Genomic DNA, 15,092 nt, shown 5'->3' with positions numbered 1-15,092 from the left:
TTATCATATCATACTAAACTCATATCATAGTAAGTATGATAATATACTCAAACACACAATTTGCCCAAGTATTTCCTGATTACTATCATGTATGATGATTCTAATCATAATTATATCATCAAATTCATCTTATGATTAATACCCACTTATCCTAGTGTGGTAACTCATTAAATCATTCAATTCATAACATCATATGTATAATTTTCACTTAGGGTTTTGTTCCTAAGCAAGTATACATCAATAATTCAATTATAGCTTCAATAATTCATTCATAAGTCGCGATTATGATGATTATTCAAATTTCACAACTTCTCAAATCATCAAAATTTGGCATACCTCATGATCCCCTAGCTTGGGTGATCATTAATTCACGTTCAATTGTGAATTTGGACTTAGTTTGAGCCTTCAATTTGATGAAAATGTTGAAACTAGGGTTTTGGCTCCTGGGGAGCTCTCTTGGTCGATATAGAACACACACACACCATGTGTGTGTTTTGTGTTTATCTTATTTTTGTAACTTAAACTTTCAAGTTTATCCAAGTTTAGCCCCCTTTTGTTTGGTTGGTTTATTAAGTAGGCCACAACCCACTTAATTTCTAACAATATTTTCGCTTATTAACTAGGTTAAACATTCCTAGTTAATTTAGTGAGTTCGGGGAATTTACAACTCAGTTTATTTTAAGTCCCGTTAACTCGGACCTTTTATAAACTTTATTTCCTCAAAAGCTTTCGTTTAACTTTTATTTAATATTAGGTTTAGTTAAATAACTCCTAATATTTTTCGGGTTAATTTTACAACTAAAGGTACTTTACCCGTCTTTGAGTATTAACGTGGTTTGATTACCAAACCCGTTTTCGGGGTGTTACAGGTTTGATTCCTGCCAATGATCTATATGCAATTCGATTAAAAATTATAACCAACCTTAGGGTGTTTAGTAAATATACCTCAGCGAAAAACCAAGAGATCACACGATGGATTGGCAGACGGTTCTGCAAGTAAACCAAATACGAAATAGATCCAACACTTGAGATCCTACACAGTAGCTTGATCCAATCAAACACGCGAATCGAGGAGGTGGTTCACAAAGGTGGCGAGCGACGGCTTTGGCCGGCCGGTTGTCGAGAAGGGGGGGGGGTAGGGTTGGGTGTTATTGTTATTTTTTGCTATTTGTGTTTAAATTTAAGCATGTATTTATATCAGATATAATAACAAACCAAACTCCAATGTCTTAACTTCCCCTCCAAATTAAAACCATGTAATTAACTCTTAATTACTAATGAAATCAAAACCTTATTTATTATCCAATGATAAAACCTCTCTATTTTGTTTAACTCTTAACAATATATTAATTATTCCAAATAATTAATATCCGTAATAGTATACCGCGTATTGTGTTAAAAATATATTCAACTATTAAATATATTATTCATGTGTGTCCTCCAAAGTATAACTATTTGGACCGTACCATAATAGTAACGTTAAATATTTGAATGTTGGAGACACTATTTTCCACATTTCCAAACTTTTGGTCAGTAAGAATTTAGAAAGTTTGGAATAGGTTCCAAAGTTGTTGACCAAAGATTCAGGATTAACTAAGTTAATTTGGAATACTTTCTTGTTGATCAAATGAGGATTTAGGATTTAGAGTTTAGTATAAATACATGTGTTGTATTCATTTGTTATTAAGCATTGTAAAAGAGTGAAATCTAGAGAGAGAGTGTGTGCGTTAGAGAGGGAAAGTGTGGATTTGAGGCCTTTGTGGACAGTTTGTCTTTATGATAGGATGTGTACTTTTTCGGTTGTAATCCGTGATGAATAACATGAAAGAGTTTCCTATTACTTCTACTACTTCTCATGTTTTTTATGCTTTTTTCTCGATCAAGAGTGATGTTCGTTGTGTTTGTCATCGATCTAGGGAGTCCAGGGGATTTTCATCTCTGACACTTCACTTTATGTTTATTGTCGAGCTTTTGTTACGCGCTATATGCTTGTGTACATTGATGATATTGTTATCACATGGAGCTCTTGTATTGGTATATTTTTTCTTAGAGGTGATCTAAAAGTCTATTCTTAAAGTTTCCTTAAAAACTTGGCAAATTGAGTTATTTTCTTGGGATAAAGACTACATTTTCTCATAATAGTTTACACTTATTTGAGGAGTGTTATATGTTAAAGATACTCTAGTGCATTGGCTTAATCCATTGCGAACCTCTCACCGGTATCACAAGGTCTACACCTTTCTCAAATTCTGAGAACATATGGATGATCATCGATTTATCAGATGAGCACTGTCACATTGTGGCATTTGGTAATAAGGAGGCCCGAGATTGCCTATAATGTCACCAAGGTTTGTTTGTTTTATGGAAAACAAATGATCGGCACGTGATAGCGGTCAAACATTTCCTTATGTATCTTAAAGGTATCGTCGCTCATGGGTTGACCATCTCTCTTGATATGTAGATTCTAATTGGGTGTGATCCCTAATGATCGTTGTTCGATTTAGAGCTACTATGTTTTTCTTGGCTCCACCTCTTTAGTTGGATTTCCAGGAAGAAGCATACTCTTACCACAAATTAACTTTACCAAATTACTCACCAAGTGGTTGTCTTCAACTCGATTTAGCCATCGTAGATCCAATATGCACATCGGACCACCAATCAACCTATGGGGAATGTTAGTACTGATGGTCAAAATCAACTTTTGTGTTGTTGCTTATTTAGTTAAGTTAGTTGTGTATGTTTGTTTTCTTTATGTTAGTTAGTTACCGGCAGACATCATTAGTTACACATGTTGAGAAAACATATAAAAAACAAATTCTCTTCTCTATATTTGTTTTAAGTTTCTTCGTGCATTCATGTCTTTTTCGGACAACAATCTTTTATCTAATAAAAAAAAGCTTTAAGAGAGGGATTTTGGACCCTTTTTCGCATGGCAAAAAGTTGTGTGTTTCTAGGAGTGTATGTTTTAACACAACTCTATGTATCATGACATCCACTGAAGTTGATTTTGAAATACAATAGCTAGTTAACAATATGTAAATACGAAGAGTGCTTATATATGTGAGCCAATATTATTGCGTGATATTATCGTTAAAGCGTCTTGGTAGATAACGTGTTCACTAAGTTTCTAACTGAGATGAGCGTTCATTTTTGTAACTTAGAATAACCATTTGGTTATCGTTATAACATTCTGAGCATGTTTCTATAGTAGTATAGGTTCAGGTTTGAAAAACTGTCTGGTTACATCTTATGCTCAATATTGGTCTTGTTTGTTACTCCTATTTCAAATTCTGTATAACTTTGTTCCTACGTACTACAAAAGTTACATCATCCCATCAGTCCATTATTTCATGCATATAATGCTAAACAATCATACTTTACCCAAAATTTATTAATTAAAAGCTTGATGTCTTATTAGTTGAATTAATCTATAATAAAAGGTGATATTTCTATGTAATTTACCAATTTTAAGTTCCGTGTCATATTCCTTCTACTAATTTTCTTTGTCTTTTACGTTGATGTGACTATGATTGCAACATTAATGAAAACAATTGGTTATGTAGATATTTGTGAGGTTTGAGTAAATACACATCTACATATGTAAACATGAGCATTGGAGATATTTATTAATGCACATCAGCAATATTATTTATAATTTATATTAAAATTACTATTTAGAGTCGGTGTTTAAATTAACACTATGGATTATGATTAAAAAAAATTCTACATATTTACACACCTTAATGTCTATTTCCACACCCTTGTAGACGCCTCGTATAGGGCTATACGAGGCGTATAGGGTTGCTTTTCCCGACCAGCTTCTGCACCTCGTACAACGTCACATCAGTTACATCAGACGGGGAGTCTAGGCCTGTACGAGGGACCGATACGAGGGTTCTAAGCAAGGGCGTAGCTTAAGAGGGGCTGGGAGGGTCGCCCGACCCCCCCGAACTTTTCGCTCAGTAGTGTTATATATGTAGTTTTCGTATAGAAATTTTTGGATATATACGTTTACGACCCCCCGGTTCTATAGAAATTTTTGGGTATATACGTTTTCGACCCCCCCGTTTTCATGGTCAAGCTTCGCCACTGGTTCTAAGACGCCTCGTATAGGCCTATACGAGGCGTCTTAGAGACTGATTTGACTATGTGTCTGACATGTGACTTAAAGCTATACGGGTTGTCTAGAGCTATACGAGGCGTCTATATCTCACATAAAGTGCAACATACAGTGCATTCTTGGTCCACCCGAGCATTCAACATTTCTTTCATTCTGTTTCTTCTTGTATTTCTTCGAAAGAAACTCTTGTTGTTTGCATTTCTGTTCTTATCATCCCGAAGTGTTGAAATGTCATCATACTGGGACGACAACTATGTCTTTGGGCAGTATTCTAGCGACAACTGGGTGCCCGAAAGCATTCCGGTAACAGTTATTAGCTTAAATGGTTTAATTAGTTGTTGTTTTAGTTTATTATTTACTAATGATGATACGATTGTTTATTTTGGAGGAGTCTGGCGTTCCCGATTCTAATGAGTAAGAGGAGGTTGTGTCTAGTATACAAGGAAAACAAAACAGACCGTTTCTAGATTTGAACAAGCATCCCCCTATTGATGAAACAGCCCCTGTAGATGACTCATACCATGCTGGTCAACCAAGTTATCCGACGCAACAAGGGTATCCGGATTATAGATACGGGTGTGAATATTCTTACGGAGGAGACGGTGGATACGGTGGATACGGAGGAAACGGTGGATACGAAGGAGACGATGGATACGGAGGAGACCGTGGATACGGAGGAGACCGTGGATACGGAGGAGACCGTGGATACGAAGGAGACCGTGGATACGGAAGAGACGGTGGATACGGAGGAGACGGTGGATATGATGGATACGGTGGATACGGAGGAGACGGTGGTCATCAGCAATTCATTTCCCCGGGCACTCCTTACGTTCATCAAAACAATCCGGACGTTGGAGGATATGGTGGATATGGTGGTTATGGTGGATATGGTGGTGAGGTACCTCCCATCCCAGACAGTCCGTACTTAAAAAAGCAGAGTTCATGGGGGCTCATTCGAAGGGACCTTGTCCAAGAAATGGATCAGAACGAATCGATCTGGTTCCCAATATTTTGAAGCATGGGATGAAGGTTATTTTTACACACATCGTCAGAGCCTAATTTGGAATTCAGTGTCCGGTTGTGGGGAGGATCACTGGATGGACTTCCCCTTAGCAGGACTTCTTATTGCACAAACGTACAGTATCGGGGTGCACCTGTTAACGACAACCATGGGTGCGAGTTCCACTTTCTTCCCGATACTAAGTCCCCCGGCTAATCAAAAACCATTATTCATAACGCTTACACATGTTAACGATAACCACTTCATACATGTTAAGCTGGAAGGGGATTATCCAATGCCACCAGCACACGGGCTATGGTTGAACCACCGAAGACCCCATACGGAACAATGGGAAGATATGTACTTGGCACGTCTAGAATGGTATACGTCGATAATGAATCCTCCGCCAAGATCAAACCCCAGTCTTAATTACATCGATAGTGATACGGAAGAATGATCTTTGTAATTAATAGTATTTTTGTAATTAATAGTATTTTTTTTGTATTAATTCCTACAATTTTTATAATTTTTTTATAATTTCTATCATTTTTTTTATAATTAGAATTGATTAAAACAGTTTAATAACATTTTCATAAAAATTTATATATATTTTTTTTTATAATTAGACTTGATTAAAATAGTTTAATGACATTTTTATAAAAAAATTACAAACATACGCCTCGTATAGATCTAGACGCGTCATATACGATTGGTCAAAGACCATTATGCCCCTGATATGCCCCCATTCTAGGCTTAAATCAGGGGCTAAAAGGTCATTTTAACAAAACCAGACGCCTTGTATAGAACTGGATGGGACGTCTGTCTGAGCGGGATTTTGAAAATTTGAATTTTGAATATTTGAATTTCAAAATTTGAATTTTTCAAAAAAGGATGCCTCGTATAGACCTGGACGGGTCGTCTATATGGGCGGCAACATTTCTTTTTTTAAAATTTGAATTTTGAAAATCTTTTATTTAATTACCAATATACCCCTGGAAAGACCCCAATATAGGCCTTAAACAGGGGCACAAAGGTAATTTGAAACGCTAGACGACGCGTATAGGTCTATACGACCAATACATGGCAGATACGAGGCACTGTTTTTTTTTGTTAATAATAATTGTTATTAATGTTATTATTATTGTTTTTATTATTATTATTATTATTGTTATTATTAATATTTTTCTTATTATTATTATTATTATTATTTATTATTATTATTATTGTTATTATTACTATTATTATTATTATTATTATTGTTATTATTATTATTATTTATTATTATTATTCTTATTCTTATTATTATTTATTATTATTATTATTTTTATTATTATTATTATTATACACTATATAAATTATCAACTTTTGTGTGCATTAGGAGTTGTAAACTATGTTTGGGGAGTTTTTCAAAAAAAAAAGTTGATTTTATACTTTTGGTCCAAAAGCATTTGATGTGTTATTTTTAACCCAAAACTATTTGGGTTACAACTTTTAGCTCTAAACTTTTTATCTTTTCAGTTTAACCTAATAACTTTTTACTTTCAACTTTGGTCTCCTGTACTTTTCATATTCTGCAAATTTTTCGTTTTACGCTTCGTTCTAAATTTTGCAAGTTAACACGCCGCAACGTGCGTGTGTGGTTCAACATTTTTACGTTCTGTTTTACACTTTGTCATAAGTTTTGCAAGTTAATGAGATGCAATGTACATGTGTAGTTCAACGTTTTTACGTCGTCTATTTTTTCCTGTTTGACAAGTTCGTCATGACGTGCGGGTCCTAAATCGACTTAGTTATTATTTTCTATGTTTTACGTTTGAGTCTCATTTTTTCGCCGCAAATTCAGTGTTGGTGGTCGCTGGCGATGGTATGACATTGATGCTATTTGACATGGTTTTATGCCCCCCCGTCGCAACGCGGGGGTGTTTTTTCAAAGAAAAAAAATGGTTATGCATATGGTTGTTGTAACCTTAGCTTTGAGGGTTTTTAAAAAAAAATTGATTTTTTTTACTTTTCACTCAAAAGTATTTCATAAATTACTTTTAACACGAAACTATTTGTTTTTTTACTTTTAACCCAAAACTTTTTATCTCTTTTGCAATTTATCCTCACAACTTTTTTGCTTACAACTTTAGTCCTTTATAGTTTTCAGTTTCCGCAAATTTTTCGCTTTATGCTTCGTTCTAAATTTTGTGACTTAACACATCGCAACGTGCCTCTTTGGTTTAACGTTTTTACGTTTCGTTCTAAATTTTGCGAATTAACACGACGCAACATGCGTGTTTGGGTGAACGTTTTTACATCGTCTATTTTTTCCCGTTTGACAGGTTCAACATAACGTGGGGGTCCTAAATCGACTTAGTTATAACTAAAGAATCCCCGCCGCATTGCGGCGGGTCGTAATTCTAGTTATTTATTATTATTATAGAGTCACCCGTATCTAGAGTTTCCCGACGACACCCATGCCGCCCGTCATTGCCAGAAGCTAAGGAGGATGCACATTGGATCGCATGTCAAAGTGTTTCGAAAGTCAAAGTCAAAGTCAAGATTGAAGTCAAAGGAGGAAAAGATCGCTAATAGCAATCTGTCTCTCCTTGCTCAATCCCTGTTTTGACTTCTTTCACTGTAGTTAGTCTATTTTATGTTTTTACGTTAGTTGTATTATGTTGAGTAATTAATTACAATCGAAGTAATCGAAGTATATTTCTCAATACGAACCGCTTTACGACTGTGAATAATAGGAAGTAACAATGCGATAAAGTTAATTAAACGAAAATCGAACTAATCTAATCATCATCGCGCTCGCAAACTCGAATATATGCATTTTGGGTTACTGTTATACGTGTGTGTGTGCCTTATGTGTTACTTGTGCGTGTTTATTTAGGTTATATGTGGTAATCAATTGAATCGCAATCTAAACTCAATCGCAATCGAAACTCAATCGCAATCGAACTCAACCGAAATCGAATCATGATCATTAGTGGAGAAAGGATAGTCCTCGATACGAGTAGTTGGGATTAAAAGTAATTTGAATAGGAAACTCTATCGCATTCGCATCAATGGCAATCGAAATCGTAATATCAAAAATCATCGCACCGAACACTCGAATCAGGCAGCTGATCGATCAGGCTACCAGCCGATCGAACAGCCAGCCGATCGGACTGCTGTCCGATCGGACAGGCTGTCCGATCGAGCTGCCTGGCCGATCAGCCAACACTTTCCTCATTTGGAAGCCTATAAATACCCCTGTCATTGTCATCTTTTCCACTTTTGGAAACCCTCTGACCGACCAGTTCGTGCTTTCCACCTTTTCTTAGATTTCTCGTGATTCCGGTAAGATCCCGTCCTAAATCTTGTACTTTCTTGATCTACACGCACTCCTACACCTTTCTATCTTTTAAATCTTAACTTATAACCGTGAAATCATCAAGATTCAAGTGTTCTAGGATGATGTCATCATGGTGTTCTTGAAGAACTTCATGTTTTGGCCTCAATCCACCAAGAATAACTTGGATCTAACCGATTTCCACATAAACAAACAAAGATCTTTCACAGATCTAAACATATTCACGGTGAAAGAGATTGAAAGATGGATTTCCGACCTTCTTTCAACTCTTTTACACTCAATGCCTTCAAAATCGGTAGAAACGGAGCTTGTGCCAACTTGCTAATCATTCTGGTGGTTGCGTGGCCTAAGATCCGGATTCTATCCACGAGGTTCACCGATTTCGGGTTAAACATGAAACACCGTTCCGAAACGTTCGCTAGACAGATTTGGGTGATTCCTGTCCGAACAGGAGGACCAAGTAATGATGCGACTTCTGTTGCTTGACTCGTTATCAAAATACCTCGATAAAACGACAAACAATCAAAACAACCAAGTGTTAGACGAACGGGCCGACCATGACAAGGCACTGTCCGATCGGACTGTTGTCCGAACGGACAGCCAGCTGAATGGACAGACGGCCGAACGACTGGCCAGCCGATCGGCTAGCACTTGGGTCCCATACTTAATCAACCTAATTGAAGTGAGTATTGAACGAACTGATGTCCGATCGGACTGCCATCCGATCGGATTACTCTTCGGATCATGAGATACTTGACTTTAAATACTTAATCGATTTTTCAACATGTTCGATGCACGGAAATGCCACCCTATCGAACTACTGTCCGATCGAGTGACCTCTTGCTGAGGACATGTTCTTCACTGAAGTACCAGCCGATCGGGTTGCCGACCGATCGAACGATCGTCCGATCGACCGACCTGAAAGGCAAAGATACTTCAAGGTTTTCAAATACTACAACGAAAACTTCAAAAGTCAACCATCATACGCAAACACATCTTACTCAAAGGAAGAAACAATCCACTCGAACAGCCATCCGATCGGACTCCCGTCCGACCGGACAACCGTCCGATCGACCAGCTGTCCGATCCATCAACACTTGTTTCCGTTTTACGCATTGCTTATCGTTATACTATCGAACTGTTCTGGCTAACCTTACTCTCAAGCGCTCCCTTCAATCCATCAACCGCTGTGAGTATACTTGATCCCTTTTTGCTTTATGCACTTTTGGGTGTTACATACGTTACATGTACGAAATCACATCGAACACACTACGCAATACTTTTAAACACTAACCGTTACCGTATGTTATACGTGACTTAATGAATGATTGTTTGTTATGTTTACACATGGAATGCTGTCTACCTGCCTTAACGACGATAGTACTATAGTTTGGACTCAGCACCCGCTCATGCGGGGGTTGTTAAGGACAATTATTTGCATGGATTACAGTGGTGATCATGTATTACGAACTTCCTCGGGCAGTCAACCCGCAGTCATTGGTATCGATAGATCCCTATCGATAATTAACATGCTTCGTTTTCAGCTGTGTACGTGCTGGTTATGCGTAAACTATTTTGAACTCTATATGCTATTATCAAACTTGTATACTCGCCTTTACACTATGTGTATTGACTTTTATTTTAACGTATGTGACAGGTAATTAGGATGCTTATCTGCTAGGAAAGCGAGGCTAGAATAAATCTCTAGAGTCCAACAAATAGTTGTCTGTAGTAATTGAATCAAGGGTCTCTAGAAGCATATAAACAATTGCTATATTTAAATCTGAGTTGTCGGAACAGAATTATTTGCCTAGATTTTGTCTGTAATAATTTGTTTACTGTTTGAGACATGTTATGGGACATGTTACTTTAAATTGAATAGTAATGATAATTGTTATGGAAACTTCTGGACAATCTGTTTCGCTCAGTGCCGCGCCCCGATGATTCCGCCATCAGTTGGGGTGTGACACACGGTCTAGCCTAGTACTACGCCTCCGCCCATCACCGGCAGGAGCGCGAATTTTTGTATGGCGGTGTGTACGTGACCGTCATTGCCCGTTCATTGGGCATCGTACCGGAGGAGGACCCACATCTACGGACGCCGCCAGTCATGCCGACGCGGATGGGTTTTCCATCGCTGTGGGGGATGACACTGATCAAGAGGTTCCCCATTGGACCGCGGTTTAAAAACCGCAACGGGAGCATATGGAGAGAGGAGCCCCTACCAGAGCAGTTCGAGCTCGTCTATCCTCCGGCAGATCCTGCTGATGCAGTGCCCGTGGAGGACCCTCCGGTGGATTTAGACGGTGCAGCGGTGCCACAGCCACCGCCACCTCCCGGGGCGCCTCAGTTTCCACGTCACGTTATTCCAGGTCATGCCCCAGGAGCTGCGCTACATCCGGATGTACGAGCCGAGCTTGACAGGCTCAACGATTTGGTAGGTTGGCTGGTACGGGCCGAGCAGGATAGACGAGAGAGAGAGGCATTAGCCCCGATACTGCTTCCACCAGCTCGAGCACCACATTAGCAGCAGCAGCCAGATCCAGATTCAGATTTGGATTTGGATTTGGATGCATAGACCTGGTGTTGTTTTTATTTTTGTTATGGATGTACAAACTTATCTTATATATTTTTGTTATGGATGTACAAACTTATCTTATATATGTCATATTTATGTTTGTTTTCAGTTATTTGGTTACTTAATGATTGTTGTCTTAAATTGATATAATACGGAAACAATATATGTTTTGAATATAATACGGAAACAATATATCCCCTCAATATAATACGGAAACAATATTTGAACGAGATAAAATTTTAATCGGAAGAATAATATTTAAAAAAGTAAAATGTTAAAAACATTATAATATTTAATCGATATAATATATTTAAAGAGCCGATTTTTAAGATAGTTGATTTTTAAAATAGTTGATTTTTAAAAAACAAAAACTTTTTTATAGTGTAAAAAACAAAAAAAAAACTTTTTTTAAAACCAAAAAAAATTTCGCTAAAAAACACATCTTCAAAAACTATCAAAAAAAACCATACCAAGGCCACCAAAACCCACCAAAACACCCCTTATTTCAACAAAAAAAAAAAAAAAACCAAGCCCTAGACGCCTCGTATAGGGTTGTACTCTTCGTATAGGGTTTCTTAAACTTTGTGCCTGACACCCTCTGAGACCCCCTTGAATTCAGTGCTTAGACGCCTCGTATAGCCCTATACAAGGCGTCTATGACACACAAAAGTGTGAAAATGGGCGCAGAGGGTGTCCGGATAATCCAAGCCAAAAAAAAAACAAGGATAAAAAAATAGCTTAAAAAGGTTTTAAATTAAACTATTTCATAAATTTATTTAATTATTTTTGAAGTACTCCTACGTTAATAAATTCCCAACTCTTTGTTAACCTAACCTAATCTAATCTAATCTAACTACTATAATAAAAGAAACCAACTTTTGGACACGTGTCATTCATTGAAGGTATGATCAAATCTATATTTATCTTATATTAATTAACTAAATATATAATAAATTAATATTAAATTTTATCATATTTTAATAAAATATTATCCTCAAATCTAAATTGTTAATTTAATTTTTTTTAAGACAAATACTCTTATCTACTTATCTTATACTAAATATATAAATAATAAATTAATATTAAATGTTATCCTGATTTATTAAAAATATAATTTTTTATTATTTGGTATACAAAACTATATTTATTCCACTCGTGTAAAACGCGGGGTTTTAAGGATATAATTTTTTTTATTTAGTAGATTTTTCAACCCGACTATACACGGGTTTCTTAAAGGTACGACGTTTTTAGTATTTAATATATAAAATGAAATTTATTTAGGATATAATTTTTTTAATTATTTGGTAGATTTTTCAACCCGACTATACACGGGTTTTTTTTAAAGATGCGGCGTTTTTAGTATTTAATATACAAAATTACATTTATTTAGTCTGTGTAATACACATGGTTTTTAAAGATATAACTCTTTTTTAGATCTATTCAACACGTGTAATATACGGGGTTTTAAGGATGTAAATTTTTTATTATTTGGTAGATTTATTCAACCCGATTATACACGGGTTTTTTAAAGATACGACGTTTTAGGTATTTAGTATACAAAATTCATTTATTTAATCTGTGTAATACACATGGTTTTTAAAGATATAACTTTTATTATTATTTGATATATAAAATTACATTTATTTAACCCGTACAATATACAGAGTTTATAAAGATATAACTTTTTATTATTTAATATATAAAATTGTATTTATTCAACTCGTGTAATACACGAGGTTCTAACCTAGTTTAGTTGATATAATAGAGTTATAGTTACGTTTAGAGTGTCATTCTATATAACTTGTATATATATATATATTTTTAATTTAATGTTACTGTAAATATTAAGAAATTTCTAATATTAGCTAGCTCTTAAAAAATGATTAAATACCAACTTGCATTAACTTATGGGAAACAAGTCAAATAAGCCTTTACGATTGCATTTACAAACCAAGTTGTGGTTACTTTTCAAAAAAAAAAAAAAAAAAAAAAAAACCAAGTTGTGGTTATCAATTATTTTTGTTTTTAAATACAGTTAACAACGTACCATGAGTGTTTGCTAACCACAAGCAACATATATTGTGAATAAGAAAAACATTATTTGATATAAGTAATCAGAAATTGTTAAGTGTAGTTTTAAACGGTATGAGATTAAGTTAGAGAAATTTGAAATATATGACAAATTAAATTTGAAATAAATAAAATATTATAAAATATGAGCGTAAAGTTGGAAGATGGGAAAAATAACCATATTAGTTTTGACAGAATAAATGTAATTTTATATACTAAAAAATAAATAAAAAATATCTTTAAAAACCTCGTTATTACACGGGTTGAATAAATGTAATTTTATATACCAAATAATAAAACAATATATCTTTTAGAACCTCGTTTATTACATGGGTTGAATAAATGTAATTTTATATATTAAATAATAAAAACCTCGTTTATAGAAAAAGGTAAGTTCGTTTCATCAAAACAAGAAATTTTGGAGTTTTTGTGAATACGTTGATTCTTGGAAAAGGGATTTATCAAAGGTTTTAGTGTTCATTTTAAAGGGTTTTGACAAATGGTTAGTTGATGTTGGAAATATTCTTTGGTAAAACGATCTCATAATATCTATAAGATCCTATAGGTAATTGAGAAAGGTTGGTTTGGTTTCAATTAAGAATGGAAGTCTCTAGTATGACGATATAATGTGAGCAAGTTTTAGTGATTAAGTCGAATACGAAGTTCATGGGCAAGAGTTTCATTGGGCCGATTAAATTGATAGGTAGCATTTCGTAAGGTTTTGAAGTTTGCGTAATAAAATGTTTTAAGACGTGATTAAGAATCTCGTGTATATGAATTGAGTACGTTTTGACAAATCAATGTATTTTGAAATTGGTATGAGTGGGTATTTTGAATAATGATAAACAATTTGGGTATAAAGTATGATCGAGTTTGCATAATAAGATGTTTCGAAAGAGAAGTTTTGGTAACGGTCACCTAAGTTAGGGAATCACCCCTAACTCGTTGGTGAGGTCGTTTTAAGGAAAAGGGAGTGGAGCTAATCCTCAAGGTAAGGAAGTCACTCCCATCTCGATGATATTTCTCCACTTGTCGTTACAAGGAAAACGAATTTAAATTATATGAAATCATGCATATGTATACATGTATGGAAAAGGTTCAATATGTTGTGTGTGTGAAAAGAGAAATCGAAAGTAAACTCGAGTTTGAAAGATTGCATCGTATAAATAAATAATAGAAACACATGTTTGACCAAAGTTTGGAGTGTTCCAAACGGAACTTTGACTAACCAAAGTGGTCGAAAAGTCTTTTGAATTTGAGGAGCATGCTTTGGCCTAATAGGTAAAATACTCTCGCCGACAAGTCGGTTAACGGTATTTACCCTTCCGGTTACTACATGTCCCAAATCAATCGAAATTTCGAGACTTGGCGGGATTTATGAAAAAAATTCAAGGAGTGGAACTAGTCACCAAGGTGCGGGTTTCACCCCTAACTTGACGGTTTCGTATCCTAAGTGTGGTTGGTACTCGTCGGGTCAAAATTTAATTTCAACACTTTGATGAGGGTCCACTAGAATTTGAAATTTGAACTTCTCCATCAAGGTGAGGATTTCACTCCTAACTTGATGGTGAATTTCGTGTAAAAAGAAAAGGAAAGTGGATGGATTGAGAGTTGTTCACCAAATTATGGGTTTCACGCCTATTTTGGTGAACTCGTCTCGTTTGTGTAATATGTGTGTTGTCGGATTTAGAATAATCGAGTAAAACGCGTGAGGAAAAGTGTATATTAAAGATTAAACAAACAAGTATAACATGTCAAGAACATCACAATAAAAGTGAAATGATGAAACGAATATTAACGCATAAAAAGTATGTCAAGAACACACATAAAGGATAAAATGAAGAAACAAGTATTAACACATAATAAAATCAAGTATAGCATGTTAAGTGTTAACCCACAAGTGACACATATGCTTACAAGATCAAAAGAGAATAAATAAAAGCAAATAAGATAGCATGCTAGTAATTTCAAGTAAAACATA

The sequence above is a fragment of the Helianthus annuus genome, chromosome 9 (assembly GCF_002127325.2).
Source record: "Helianthus annuus cultivar XRQ/B chromosome 9, HanXRQr2.0-SUNRISE, whole genome shotgun sequence".
Taxonomy (NCBI): Eukaryota; Viridiplantae; Streptophyta; class Magnoliopsida; order Asterales; family Asteraceae; genus Helianthus; species Helianthus annuus.
The sequence above is the reverse complement of the archived record's forward strand: the minus strand, read 5'-3'. Positions refer to the sequence as shown.